Source organism: Cryptomeria japonica, chromosome 2 (assembly GCF_030272615.1).
Source record: "Cryptomeria japonica chromosome 2, Sugi_1.0, whole genome shotgun sequence".
Lineage (NCBI taxonomy): Eukaryota > Viridiplantae > Streptophyta > Pinopsida > Cupressales > Cupressaceae > Cryptomeria > Cryptomeria japonica.
In genome coordinates, this window is record NC_081406.1 from 10,499,963 (window position 1) to 10,512,165 (window position 12,203).

The following is a 12,203-nucleotide window of genomic DNA, read 5'->3' on the forward strand; positions in this document are numbered from 1 at the left end:
GTGGAGAAAGAGATATTCCTTCTAAATGGTTTGAAGAGTGAGTTGAAGATGTAATCTAGTAATTTTAATTTCTTGTAGAAAAAGAATATTTGCTTGATGGATTTAAAAATGTTCCTAGATTGTTAATTTATAGAAGGGACTGACAAACCCATTACATTTTATGATAAGAAATTTAATATACGAAAAGATGGAGATGGTATCCACCACCTTTAACTCAAACACCTATAATTGATTCTCAAAGAAGATAGACTATTTGAAAAGAATGATGAATTATATCTCTTGAAAAAATCTTTATAAAAGACCTTGATTTGAATCCTTTATGCTTTAGAAAAGGTGAATGATGACTCATGCAGGGGAGAAAGACATTCTTTTGGTCCTAGGTTCATCAAATTAAAGACTAAAGACTAAAACCATCTTCTATAACGACGTATTTGTAGAAAGATGAATTAAGATGAAATATCTAGATAGAAATAATGGCAAAGTTATGGGAGTCAGTTGGAAAGGTTTGCTATTGTGATGAAGTGGGTCATTGTAAAAGACGAATAAAACAATAGATTGATAGATTGAGGATGGGAACGAATAGTAACACCGAATAGAGGTCATAGTAATCAAGAACGTAAGAAAGTTGATTGAGTCATTAGGGGGTCAAGGACTCAGTGATCCCTAAATATGAATAAAATCCCTTACTATTCGTTAACTACAAATCTATACTCTTGAAATTGCCCTACACGATGAAAATGATTACATTATTCTAGTACTCCCATTCTACTTTTACCCATGGTGATTGACACTTCTGTATTCCCCGACCCCACTCGCTAAAGGCGTTACAGTCGACCATTCCACGCCCTTATCCATGTCAAGAACAACAACGACGAGAAGAATAACTGACGTATTCATATAACGTCACGAGAAGAATTACTGACGTTCTCCATTCTAACGGAATCTTCAAATCATAAATTATACTTTTATAATAATTTTTCATTCAGGAAAAAGTCTTACAAACCCTAATTAAAAATTGAAGGACATTTCATTTTCCTGGAAGATGAGTGAAGAATAAATTTAGAATAGAATGTTTTCACTTTGGCTTTTGAAGGAAGAGGAAGGCCACAACTTCAGAATCATTTATCTCTTTCTGCCTATGATGGAAACTTTAAAAATCTTTTCTGGAAAGGACGGCAATTTAAGAATCGAATGTTTTATCTGCTAAAAAGAAAAGGAATAGAATGTTTTAGCTGTTTTTTTTAAAGATAAGGAATAGAATGTTTTAGCTGCCTTTTTTCTAATAATAGAAAAAGAATGGAATGTTTTAGCTGCTTTTTGGAAAAGAAAAAGAATAGATTGTTTTAACTAATTTAAAATTTTAAAAAATAGAATGTTTTAGTTTTTTTAAAAGAAAAAGAAAGATTTTTTTTTTAAATTGTAAAAATGATTTATTATTAAAAGAAAGAATGTACAATAGACATGCATCTTGAAAGAACAATTTAAGTTTGACTACATCTGTAACAAAGCTTTAAATGAGGATTATTTGACCATAAAGCCAGTAAGTAAAACAATATAAGTGCAATTTGGAATTTACAATAAGATAGATATATAAGAAATTACTTTGATGATAAGATTCTATAACATTATCTTAAAGCAATGCATAGACGTATAAAAATGACCACTTTCCTAAGTGAATAGTTAATATTCATTTTATTCTCATTCCTCTATTTAATTAAAATTAATTTAATTAAATCATCCACATTCATCTATTTGATTAAATAAGTTATTCAATTTATTTAATTAAATTCACCTAGGCCTTTCATATCATTTAATTGAATAAATCACTTTATTTAATTAAATCCCCCTTCTACTCTTTTTAATTAAATTGCTCACTTCAAATAAATAAATCTAATTTATTTAAATCCCCCCACTTGCATCTATTTTTGTTGAAATAAAGCAATTTATTTTAATTAAAATTACCCTCCATCCACTTGCATTCTCCTACATCTCCCACTTGTCTCCTAAACCCCTTCTAGATTCTTCTAAACACTTCTAATTTAGCCTAGTCCATTTCCTAAATATTGTCACATCCTCAAACAAAGGAAAGTCACTTCTCAAACCCTCAAAGTCTTTGGAAACCATTAAAGGCTTTATGTCTTCAACAAGTTAACCTTGAAAGTCTTCCAAATCATTAATGATTAACTCAACCCTCTTGCATGATTAGAGACTTTCTCTCTTAACTCAACCCTCATCTAACCCGAGGGTCTCATCAAGCATTCATTGGTTTGACCATTGTTATTCCTTTAACCCTTGCACAAGAGTTTATCCTTTGGGTAAAAGCTTTATCCAATGGATAATCTTAACCTAACCTTAACCCTTACCTCCTAAGGTAACCATAAGATCTTCTCAAGCATTTAATGCTTCTTACATCTCCTCTCAAGCAGTCTTATGTTGACAATTGTCACCATTTCATTGGTGAGAATTGTAAACATGAATTGATAACTTTCAATCCTGACCCTTGATAAGATCATCCAATCCTGGCCCTTCATTGCCCTATTTTCCTATAAATAGAGCTCTCAAACCTCCATTTTCATATCCAAGTTTTATGCATCTAATCTATACTCATTTTTATCAAGCATTTTAATCCCTCTTTGAATAGAAATAATCTAATAAGCATTTTAGAAGTATTTCTCTTTATCATAATAATCATATTAAGCTAGCGTATCATGTTAGGATAGTTCTTTTACTAATCCTTTCATCTTATCATCATATACATGCCAGTTTAGTACATCTTTTGTTAATATCATGCATCATTTAGGATTGCATTCATGTTAGATTGATCAAACATCCCTCATTCTCATGATTGTCATCCCTAAGTCACTTTGCTCAGTGATCTGAGAGCAAAGGCATTGGCTTGAGGGGTTTTGTGAGATAGAGAACAATGGAACATCCCTTGGGAAGTTGAGCTATTCCATATAGCTCCATAACTTGCACCAAGAGTCCCATTGGTGTGTGGACTAGTCTTGAATTCATAATATTCATTTCATCACACCACTTTTCTCGCATAAAGGATAAATGTTCTTCCACAATAAATTTATAATGGATCATTCATTTGTTTGGACTTAGCTCATTTAATCCTATAGGAAAAATGGTTTTTCTCCTCCTTTTGAAGGAAGAGACTTAAGGAAAAAATTAAGGATTATTCATTCCTTTGTATTTATAATGGAAACTTTAAAAATCTCTTGTTGAAAGGACAACACTCTCTCTTTTTAACATTATCTTATGCAAAGCATATCCTCTTGTTTTTTTGGTTTTGTTGATTAAAGAAAAGACTACTTTTTAGTTCTAGTTTCAAACTTTATTTTTATATTATTTTCTTGGTATAAATATATTAGTACTTATATTATCTTTAAAATAATTTATATAAAATGTGTTGAAAGATATTTTTGTAAAAGTATATTTAAATAAAAAAAATTCTACAATGATATCTATTTATATATTTAATATAGGTTATTTTATTATTATTTTCAACATTATAAATTGTTTGAAGGGGTTAGGGAAGGTAATTCCCTTGTCGATTCTTTGAAGAGGACAGGTCCTCCTCCCTTTAATGTAGAAGATATTATTAAAATTGATATGCTCCACGATGGATAACTTGTTATGGACATTGTGGTTGGCCATTACCACTGGCCTCTTTATTCTTGATAGATTGAGGTGTTTTTATGATCCAAATTATGGATTTAGATTACAACACCTAGTCTATGACCTGTTGTATTGTAGACCCTTTTACAACAAAATTTAGAACAACAAATCCGTAAAGAGATGTATAAAACTCAAAAAGGTATCATATTCAATTTCAAATTCAGTTTATACAGTTTGCAATAAATCCCAAAAGTCACTAGACCCCTTCGAATTTGAAATGAACAATCGAGATGATTTTTTTTTCAACAAAACCAAAAAATTATTAGAAGAACTATATATTTTTATTAGTCCAACTTCATAGGTCCATAAGTTTTCACTCAGAGCTCGAAATATGGAACCTCTTACACTATTGGAAACATCTAGATGACACTTCCAACCTCAAATTCCACTCCAAAGGCCTCCAAAAATAAAATTTACTCGAACCTAGAAAATATAATAAAATATAGATTTTTGATATGTTCCTTTATCACTTGTGCCAACATCATTAGAGTTCTCATGAATTATTATCTGATCATTTTATGATGACATTCAAAGAGATTTTTTTCTTTTGACCATCTATTTGATCATTGCCACATGGATTGTGGGTGATTTTGGTTCTCAGTTTTTCTTGCCTAGGTATCAGATAGTGGTTTGTTGTAGAGAGATTTTGGTAGCTTGGGTATTGATGGTGCAGGTCGAGTGGGGTAGGTTGTGGGGTACACCTTTTCCTACTCTTTTTATGGGCGGTTTTGAACATGAGTAGTGGTAGGAATAAAAAAACCAATTTCCTGTGATAATGTTCAAAGAAAAAAAGAAATTTGGTAGATTCTAGAAAGGGGCAAAGTTACTTCTTATTTAGAGCGTCTCCATGGCGATGACCCAAAGGTGACTAAAATATTCTACAAATGATGGAAGAACAACAAACTTTCTATGGGAAACAAGAGCATGGATATTTCAGAGGAGCTAATTGTGAAGATCATTGGGCTTTCTATGGAAGGTATAAATATTTTTAGGGATCAAAAATCTTCTAAGACCATAGTGAATATCTTTCTTAAGGGAAAGGAGGGCAAGAAGCTGGTTTAAAAATTGAATGGTGGTTAAGTAATGTCCTTGAAACCTCTATGGGTGGGTGTGATTGAAGTCTTCATTCAATACTTTACAATGGAAGGGCAGTTTACCACTATTTATGGATACCATTTTCATTTCTAGATCATTTTCAGCATTAAAATAATTTCTCCTTTCCATTTTACCATGTGTGCTCTCTAGAAGCTAGTATTAAATAGCATAACAAAAATGACAAAAACCCTATTCTTCATGAGGGTTTAATACTTCGTATATCGAAACACTTCAAAGAACTATCATCTTCCCCTAAGGGTAAAGGCCATGAGAAAACCCCTACATAGATTGACAACATGAGGTTTGAGGATGATATGGACACGAAAACACAGGATGGGGATGAAGAGTCCTCAGATGAAGATTGGGAAACAAATGATAGTATTCATTTAGAGTAGAAAAAAGGCAATTCCCCCCTTAGGGATGAAAAAGGTAGATATAACATAGAATGAGGTTGGTGTGGGGGAAGGCTACATGGGAGTGGCCTCTTCCCCTCCCTCTTCTAAATGGGTTGATGAGGAAAAAACTAGTGGCCCTCCCTTCCCAGGGGATTTCTAGAAAGACTCCCCTTTTCTTGGTGGCAATCCTGAGAACCCTCTAGACCTTTTGGGCATTGCCAGAGATGTTGTAGTTGACCACTTTTAGATAAATTCAAAGTGTTTGTTCTTGGAAATGAATCGAGTGAATATCAATATCCAGTCCTCAAAAAGAAAAATGGTTGCATTGGATAAGGGTGGTGCTCCATATTGTTCTAGGGTGGAGATGGAAATTTAATTACAGATAAAGAAAAGAAAAGATTTTTATCCATTCTTGAGAATGTTGCTAAAGAAGTAGCTCATTTGAAGAAAAAAATTATAAAGGAAGGTTGGGGGTTTTGGAAGCTAAAATGAAGAGAATACATGAACCTCACAAATGGGGTGAATATGAGATACAAAAGTATTCATAGCAACATTGAAGGGACTAAAATAATTATGGATCAATGGCAGAAAATGCAGGCTTCAAATCTAGAGATAATATTGTTATTAATTTTGATAAAGTTGATAAGGATGAGCAGGTCAATGATGATAATGGCCCTTCTACCTGTGTGTGTGAAATTTGGAAACTATGTCTGAAACACAAACACTCAATAAATCATTGCATGCATGGTTAGTTGATCAAAATAAATGAATGTAAAAGCATAACAAATCGACCTATTGCCTCCTAAAAGATGTGAGTATAAATTTTCTCTTAGATTTATCTAAGCAATACTAGTGAATAGACTACACCAAGACAAAGGATTTGATCTATACAAATGCAAGATTAAGCTATGTGAAATCTAGATGCAAGCAATAATTATCAAGTTATATGATTTTATCAAGCTAACATAATTAAGCTAATATGATTAAGCTAATATGCAATAAGCTAAAATGTAATATTCTCAATCACTCTAGAGAAAAACTAACATGATAACAATAAAATATCTAGCCTCTTTTTTATTGAGAGACGAGAGCCCGAATTTATAGAAAATCCAGAGAGAAAGCGATGGTCAAGATTGATTGTTGATGATCAAGATTCTCCCAGAAGTAGCACAATCCAGGTGATTTGATATGATTTGTTGCTTTCTTTAGATTTGAAGGAGATAAGATTGAGCTAAAATTGAGATAAAATCAGAAAAACTGATTTATTCCATTTTGCTTTCTTTTATTTATTCCCTTTTATTCAATTTTGCTCCTTTTTTGAAATTTTTTTTTCAAAATAATTCCTTTTTTCAAAAATTTAAATGGAAAATCTATTTATTAATTAAATATGCTAGGAAATTTAATTCAATAAATAGGATAATTGATTAAAGAGATTTTGATGATTTATTTAATTGAAAAGATTAATTTGCCATGTGACATTGATGATTTAGGAATTAATTAATTAGGTGCTCAAAATTGACTTAATTGCCTTTGGTTAGGACCTTGGTGATGTAGTCGAGATTAGGGGTACATAGTTTAGATGACCATTTTTAGGGTATTACATTTTCCCCTCTTGAATTGATGTGCGGGCAACGCATTGATTCAAAGAATAGTTGATGTCAAAGAGATACTGGTTTTGAACTTGATGGATCACGAATGGATGAAGAGAAAGATATTCAACTTGATTTAAAGCAATGAAACTGAACAATTTGATCAAAGAGACACCAATCCCAAACTTGATTGAACTTGGACCGATGAAGAGCGAAGATACTGATCTTGAACTTGATGGATCAAGAAGCGGGTACCGATCTAGAACTTGATTAAACTACAATCGGTTGAGTGAAGAGATAATACCGATTTTGAACTTGATTGAACAAGAACCGATTAGCGAAACATAATGTCCAACTTGGTTTGATGCGAGGAAACTGAATGCCTATTTGGATTGAGTGTGTGATCACTATCAAAAAGACTCTTTAAACCCTTGATTAGGTTTAAATGAATAATCATCTTGATGAGGTGCAATGAAATTGATTACCAATAAGAGACTGATTTAGATTAAGACAATATTTTCTTGATTTGGTGTGATGAAACTGATATGCCCCTAGAGATTGATTTGATTTGAAGAACATCAACTTGATATGATACGATGAAGTTGAGATGCCCCTAGCAATGAGGTCTTAGTTGATGAGATTTGATTGATGTTCGATTAATCTTTGATTGAAAAGATTTGCTGCTTGACTTTTGATGTTTGAAAAAAAAATCTTGACTTTTGATGATGTAATCACTGATAATGATGATGTAATAAGTATGCCCCCTCAGAAGTAAAATCAAAACATGGCGAGATACCACAGTGATTTGAGGCAATTCGAGTGATAAAAATATTTAACGATGATAATTTGAGCATAGAAAATGATTTAAGAATTGATTTGAGATAAATTAAAGGACTTCTGAGTTCATTGGAAAAGATTTGAGCATAGAGTGATGCAAATATTGACTTGAAGATGAATGTGCCAAGTGGTCAACTTTGTGAGAATTTGACTAGAAAAGTGATGTTAGATTTCGATTTTGATCCCGAAATTGGACTCAGGATGGTCAATTTAACACTAATGATCATGAATGTTTTTTTGTTTTCATATGAAAATGAATGACTTAATGGATAGATATGACGATTCTGATGCAAATGTGAATGCCATGTAACTTATTTTTTTCTTTTAATATGATAATATGGATGCAAATGAATATGCAATGGATTCGTGGATCTATATGATATGACCATGTATGCGACTAACATCGCATGTAAGAATTGTGATGTCAATACACAGGTACTCAATCATGTTAAAGATAATGATATGCAGTTGACCACTTGGCAGAGAAATGATGATCATTTCAGATTCAATCTTTACTGAAAGGAAAGAAAAAGTAAAGTTATCATGCTAGAATTTCTTGAAATGCACAAAGCTTAGTATGAATGCAACCTAAGACTTTAGTCACTGGATTTGTTATTCTATTTAGATAGACATAAGCACTGAGGCATAAAGTGTCAGGATGACCTAAATGTCATGTCCTTTTGGATTTAGTAAGTGAACATAAGCACCAAGGCATAAAGAGCCAGGATGATCTGAATGTTTCTTACGTGCAAACACACAAGACAAAGAAGAGTTCCTTTTGTATCTTACTATGAAATAGTGATTATCTTGTCCACAATTACCCTTTTATCATTCATATCCTAGGACAGATTAAACATGAATTCAGATTGCATAATAAAGAAAGTTACTCAAAAGAGACAAGGAAATAGTTTCAACCTCCCTATAGCATGCAAATAAATAGAGTCGAGGTATGTGTGACAATTTCACCTTGATGTGAAGGAACTTATCATAGACACCCAATTTATGAGATGTTTCCAAATCATCGAAATCATTCCTTCAAGTAGAAAACAAAGAAAAGTATTATGCCCCAAGTCCTTTCTCCTCTTAGTCAAGATAGACTTCCTTGAGTTACTCAGAGGGAATAATAAGAGAAAACCAATTTAAAAGACAACACAGAAAATTTCAGTCATAGCTCAAACAATTTTAGTGATTGTTTTCGTTGTTGTTGCTTTGTGTGTTTGATGAGATGTCAGTGGAAAAAACCTACAGTGGTTAGGAGATAGGTAACTGACTTGGATTGGATGAATCGATACTACTAACATAAAGCTGACTTGGTTAAACTTCTTAGGACATTTATATTGATCGATCGATTGCCCTAAGACTATGACATTTGATCGGTTTCAAGCCATGAGGGTTCCAAGAAGAACCAAGGTGTCACAAAAGTGACTAAAGGATATGTACAAGCTAAAGCAAAAATATAGGAAAGCGGGAAATAAAGAAGGAAATGCCAGATTTGCATTGATAGATGGAGCACTTTAGTACAAGAGGCACCTGCTTACCAAGTTTTCACCTTCTTGGCAAAGATTTCTTTTTTTTATTTTTTATTTTTATTTTTATTTTTTTTAGGACTTTTTAGCTATAGAATTTCTTCAGGTGGATGGAAATGATCGGTTCACAGAGCTATTCTCCTTCAAGTGTTGAGAGTTGGTAAGCTCTAGAGCCAAAGACTACGATAACAATGTAGGGACCTAGCCAGCTAGGTTCAAACTTCCCTTTTTGTTCTCGATACTGTTGATTTTTAGGATTCTCTCTCAAAACAAGGTCACCAACCTGGAATTCTCTATGTCAAACTTTCTTGTTATAACCTCTAGACATTCTCTTCTGGTAAGCTCTCAGATGATCGAATGCCACTTGTCCACGTTAATCCAACAACTCGAGTTCTTGCAATCTAGATATTCTGTGATCTTCATCAGTGATAAGACCTTGCGAAGAAATTCTCAAAGAAGGAATTTCAACCTCAAAGACTGGTTCGGTCCCATAGACCAAAGAAAAAGGTGTAGCCCCAGTAGGTGTTATGATGCTTGTTCTATAAGCGCATAGCACTAGATTGAGTTGTAGATGCTAATCCTTTCTAGATTTGTTGATTGTTCTATGCAGGATGGTCAACTGAGTTTTGTTAGATGCTTCAGCCTATCCATCACCTTGAGGGTAGTATATGGAAGACCAATGTTGTTTGATTTTGAACTTGTCATAGAGCTCATCTATGTCCTTGTTTTCAAATTTCACCCCATTGTCAGGTACAATTGAGGAGGGGATTCCATACCTACAGATGATGTAGTTAAGAATGAACATAGCCACTTGTTTGTTAGTTTCTTTGATTAGCAAAACTGCTTCAACCCACTTAGTGAAGTATTCAGTGGTAGTTATGATAAACTTATGTCCATTGGATGATGAAGGATAAATTTGGCCAATGAGGTCAAATGACCATTGTTGAAAAGGCCAATGTGTGATAAAAGGTATGAACTCCCTTGCTTGAGCATGTATGAGATTGCCATGCAGTTGGCATTTCTAACAAGTTTTAGCAAATTTTACAGCATCTTTTTCCATATCTGGCCAATAGTAGCCAACCCTTAGCAATTTCCAAGCTAGAGTTAGACCATTTGAGTGAGATCCACAAATACCTTCATAGAATTTAGATAGCGCATGTTGAAACTCTTCAAGTTATAGAAACCTAAGAAAAGTACCATCTAAACCTTGCCTATATATATCGTTAGCGATGATGACATACCATGAAGCATTATAGATTAGGTTTCTTTTCCCATTGCAAGTAAGGTTATAAGGGATGAATTGGTCATGTAAGTAGGAATATATATGGGTATAGAGAGATGAGTCATGCCCAATGATAGAACAAACCATATTCAAATCAGGGGAATCATAAGCTAGATAGCAAAGCTCTTCCACCAGGAACTCATAGCGGAACTATGTTTCTTGTAGTTGTGGTATAGATGCCAATGTATCCATAGCATCTGCTACTCTGTTCATTAATCTAGGAATCTGCTGAAATGAAACAAAGACAAAGTATTTCTTAAAGTCATCAAACATTCTTTTATAGGGCGTTAGTTTTTTATCCCGACTTTGATACATATCATTGATCTAGTTGATTATCAACTCAGAATCATCATAGATGTATAGCTCAACAACTTTCCATTTAATAGATAGTTTGATTCCATTCACCAAGGCTTCATATTCTGCAATATTATTGGTACAAGGAAAGAGGATCTTGTACGACTTTGGAATTGAGTATATTTGAGGAGTAATAAAAAGAATACCAACAATAGAACCTTGTTGAGTAAAAGATCCATCAAAGAACATTTTCTAGGATCGCTGAGTAAGATGCATTAAGGATTCATTTGGAAACTCTATGTTTAGAGGTTTATTATCTTCAAGCGGTGTGCCAACAAGTTGATCTGCAATGACTTGTCCTTTTATAGCTTTGCGTTCTACATACTCAATGTCAAATTTTGTGAGTATCATAACCCATTTAGCCAATCTCCTTGTGAGTGTTGCTTTGCTTAGAAGATATTTCAAAGAATCAATCTTAGCAACTAGTTTCATAAAATGTACCAGCATGTAATGTCTCAATTTCTGTGAAGTGAAGACCACTGCCAAACAAGCTTTCTCAATGATAGTGTAATTCATCTCATATGACACCAACATCCTGGTGATATAGTATATAGCTCATTCCTTGTTGTTCTCATCCTATTGAGCCAAAGGTACCCCTAGTGATGTGTCAATAGCTGATATATAGAGAATAAAAGGTTTTCCTTGAATCAGTGGCATCAAAATGGGTGGATTGGAAAGATATTCCTTGATCTATTTCAGGTGTTGTTCACATTCTTCATCCCAGTTGTATGTAACTCCTTTTTGTAATACTTTCATGAATGGTTGATCCTTATTTGCTAGTTGAGAAATGAAGCATCTTATTGATTGGACCTTCCCTTGTAGAGTTCTCATTTGACTTACATTCTTTGGAGGTGGAATTTCCATTATAGCTTTAACTTTTTTTGGATCAACTTCAATCCCTTTTGCTGAAACAATGTATCCTAGCAGTTTGCCAGATGTGACTCTGAATGCACATTTCTTAGGATTTAGTCTGAGTTTAAACTTTTCCATTATGTATAAGATTAGACCCAATTCTAAGAGATGTGTCGATCTTTTTATAGATATGACCAGGGTATCATCGACATAGTCTTCCATGTTTGTGTACATCATGTCATGAGATATTATAGTTGCAACTCTTTGATAGGTAGCACATGCATTGTTTAAGACAAAGGGCATGACATTCTAGCAAAAATTTCCCCTGGCACATGTGAATGTTGTTTTCTCTTGATCTTCAGGTGCGATTTTGATTTGGTTGTAGCCGGAAAAGCCATCCATTAGAGAGTACATTTCATAACCAATAGTCATGTCTACTATCATGTCAATGTTAGGCAGTGGAAAATCATCTTTTGGACATGCCTTGTTTAAGTCTCTAAAGTGCAGATGTACATTGATTTATCAAGTTTCGAAATAGAGACAATGTTGGATATCCACTCAGCATAATCAATTTCTCGGATGAATCCCG